The sequence below is a fragment of the Salmo trutta genome, chromosome 7 (genome assembly GCF_901001165.1).
Source record: "Salmo trutta chromosome 7, fSalTru1.1, whole genome shotgun sequence".
Lineage (NCBI taxonomy): Eukaryota > Metazoa > Chordata > Actinopteri > Salmoniformes > Salmonidae > Salmo > Salmo trutta.
The window spans coordinates 2,065,934-2,069,978 of record NC_042963.1 but is presented as its reverse complement, the minus strand read 5'-3'; the positions used below and the strand labels follow the sequence as shown (position 1 = coordinate 2,069,978).

At 43.1% G+C, this 4,045-nt stretch overlaps 1 protein-coding gene across 2 annotated transcripts in view; it reads right to left on the bottom strand.

Moving 5' to 3' along the window:
- Positions 1 to 4,045, bottom strand: part of LOC115196724 (peptidyl-prolyl cis-trans isomerase FKBP8-like) — a 50,974-nt gene that overhangs the window by 45,040 nt on the left and 1,889 nt on the right. The gene's annotated exons all lie outside the window — the stretch shown is intronic.

The window sequence follows — 4,045 nt, the reverse complement described above, 5'->3', positions numbered from 1 at the left end:
CAGCTGTCAGTGCACATGTTTGTGTTGTTGACTTTGGGTCTGTAAGGAGCTGAGGGAGGCAGACTCCTCATGCCCCCAGGACATTTTAACGGTGTTGGTCTTTGGCCTGAGTGCAGATCCACAGATGTTGCTCTCCATGGGTTTATGATTATGATGTGGCAAATTACAGAGTCCAGTCTGTATCTCTCCGGAAATGCTCTGACCCTGTTTCAGGATGCTTTTGACATAAGATGCTTGTGTCAGAGACGGCTGTGATGATGGAGTCAATCCTTTATTGCTATGTTCCATGGCTCATTCCTGCCAGATCTGGCAGCACAAATGTCAGTGTGCTTTCCACTCGATTTACCCCATAAACCTCTCACCAGCCTATCTGTCGTATGGAATCGGGTAAATTGCTGCTCATGAAGACTGTTCCAGGGATTTCCTTGGCCATATCCTAACATACTGTAAAACCATCACTGTAATAATCCATCAGACCAAGTCTTTTAGGATCAGGTGCAGCAGCACCCACACAACACGCCAGGTGCATCCCTACCAGTGAATCAGGCTGTCTGATTCAGACAAATAGCTGTGAAGTGCTCTCAACAAAGAAATTGCCGCTGTCTGCAACAGGCGACCAACAGGGTTCAATCAATGTATCCATTAGAGAATGGGTAGAGAGTAATGACATTCTCCCTCTTTGTCTCTGTCATTTTATGCCTTGTACACACTGGGACTGTCACATTTCTTCTGCAAATAGAATACACTGCATGGTATTATTTTTAAAGTAGCTTTTATCTTGACATTTTAGTTTCAATTATTTTACCATCCTTCAACTTTGAATCACATCATGGTATAAAGAGCAATATGGCTGGTTTCATTCGTTTCTGTAACTCTCTGTTAAATATTCTAAAAAGATCTCATTCAAGCTTCAAGCCTCTGAGACACGACTAGCTGTATTTCATTGATGGACATCACAGCAGGGAGAATTTACTCAAACAGCTTAGTCACCACCCTTTTAGGAGCTGGCACGGGGCCCAGGAGGACTACCTCAGGGGAAGGGCTAAATTTGACTCCACAGTACACAGTCCTAATCAGCTGCATCAAAACAATCATTAACTGAGCTCCAGCCTGCCTGTCTGCCTGCCTCTCTGTCTACTCACAGACCAGGGAATCGCCTCAGGAACAGACAGACCAGGGGACTCACCTCAGGGACAGACAGACCAGGGGACTCACCTCAGGGACAGACAGACCAGGGGACTCACCTCAGGGACAGACAGACCAGGGGACTCACCTCAGGGACAGACAGACCAGGGGACTCACCTCAGGGAAGGACAGACCAGGGGACTCACCTCAGGGACAGACAGACCAGGGGATTCACCTCAGGGACAGACAGACCAGGGGACTCTCCTCAGGGACAGACAGACCAGGGGACTCACCTCAGGGACAGAGGGAGAGATTCACCTCAGAAACAGACAGACCAGGGGACTCACCTCAGGGACAAAGGGAGAGATTCAGCCCAGAAACAGACAGACCAAGGGACTCACCTCAGGGACAAAGGGAGAGATTCACCTCAGAAACAGAGAGACCAGGGGACTCACCTCAGGGACAGAGGGAGAGATTCACCTCAGAGGATCACCTTCCTCTCACCCCTATTTTTTCTAAAATAGAATTGAACAACTACTCTGGACCTCGAGAGCTCCACAAACTCAATACAAACAAGACCTCACACATAGCATAGGACCACACGTAACAGAGGCGAAGACTTGCAATGCACACATTACACTGCATCAGGCTCTGGCAAGAAATATAAAACCACACAGAGGCATGACACAGTCTAAGGGAACCCTTGCTCATGGATCGTCAGAAACGATTCTGGAAAGTAGAGCGCAAACAACAAATCTTTACATATAGGACAGCTGTTTTATCTTTATACTGCTTTGTCCACAAATTGTTTGTCTCATCTCAATTAGCTACATTCAGTTCTTTGTAAATATCAAGAGGAAGATCCTAAACAACATGATGATTGGGTAATCTATGTGGGAGATTACACATGTTGCGTGGCACACTGTTCATTAGCTTTATCCTATTTTGTTTACCTGTTAGAAACACGCAGTTATATGGCTGTGGATGAACAAAATTATTTTATACTTTTTATGAAGGTAGCATGACATTTGCCAGCAAATAACTAATAACATTTAACATTTGCCAGCAAATAATTTATGCCATTTCGTTCAGTTAGTTTTCTTTTACAACTCAAGCGGTAATTTGAAGCGGTAATTTGAGCGGTAATTTGAAAAATAATGATCAGGTTACAATGTTGAAGTAAATATTGGATGTGAAGTATGATATGAGTTTGTTTCGGATCCACAGGTGTCAATGTGTTACGTTCTATACATACAATGGCTTATTAATGGGGCGTGGGTTGTAAACCCAAGCCATTGGCTGTAATTTTAGTGGTGTCATCCCATAGGGCGTGAGAGAGGGTAGAGGCTTCTGGCCGAGTGTGAATGGTGAGTGGAGGAGACCATCTGCTCCCATTAATGGTTCATTAGTCAGGCTGCCCTCTGATCAGAAAGGTACACTAGGACTGCCTCTTAGCGTGATAATATATGTTACATTCCTTATTAAAATGAGGGGTGATGGATGGCCAAGTCTATGTTTGGGTTTTAACAACAAATGATAAGCGCAAACCAGATGGGATGACGTATCGCTGCAGAATGCTGTGTTAGCCATAACAAGTGTGCCTTGAATTCTAAATAAATCACAGACAGTGTCATTAGCAAAACACCCCCACACCATCACACCTCCTCCTCCATGCTTCACGGTGGGAACCACACATGCAGAGATCATCCGTTCACCGACTCTGCATCTCACAAAGACACAGCGGTTGGAACCAAAAATTGCACATTTTGACTCATCAGACTAAAGGACATATTTCCACCGGTCTAATGTCCATTAGCTTGTGTTTCTTGGCTCAAGCAAGTCTCTTCTTATTGGTGTCCTTTAGTAGTGGTTTCCTTGCAGCAATTCGACCATGAAGGCTTGATTCACTCAGTCTCCTCTGAACAGTTGATGTTGAGATGTGGAAGGTAACTCTGTGTCTTCCTTTCATGTGGCGGTCCTCATGAGTGCCAGTTTCATCATAGCACTTGATGGTTTTTGCGACTGCACTTTGAAGAAAATGTCAATGTTCTGGATTGACTGTCCTTCATGTCTTAAAGTAATGACGGACTGTTGTTTCTCTTTGCTTATTTGGACTCCCGAGTGGCGCAGTGGTCTAAGGTACTGCATCTCAGTGCAAGAGGTGACACTACAGTCCCTGGTTCAAATTCAGGCTGTATCACATCTGTCTGTGATTGGGAGTCCTATAGGGCAGCGCACAATTGGTCCAGCGTCATTTGGGTTTGGCTGGGGTAGGCCGTCATTGTAAATAAGAATTTGTTCTTAACTGACTTGCATAGTTAAATAAAGGTTAAATAAATATATTTGAGCTATTCTTGCTGTAATATGGACTTGATCTTTTACCAAATAGGGCTATCTTCTGTATACCACCCCTACCATGACACAACACTGGCTCAAACGCATTAAGAAGGAAAGAAATTCCACAAATGAACTTTTAACAAGGCACAGCTGTTAACTGAAATGAATTCCAGGTGACTATCTCATGAAGCTGGTTGAGAGAATGCCAAGAGTGTGCAAAGCTGTCATCAGGCTGGCTACTTTGAAGAATCTCAAATATAAAATATATTTTGATTTGTTTAACACTTTTTTGCTTATTACATGATTCCATATGTGTTATTTCATTGTTTCAGGCAAAGGCTGGCTACTTTGAAGAATCTCAAATATAAAATATATTTTGATTTGTTTAACACTTCTTTGCTTATTACATGATTCCATGTGTTATTTCATTGTTTCGATGTCTACACTATTATTCTACAATGTAGAAAATATAAAAAAATGAAGAAAAACCTGGAATGAGTAGGTGTGTCCAAACTTTGACTTGAACTGTATATATTATTGTTGTGATTGTCTTTTCCCTACAGTGGTGCTGTTGATCATGATA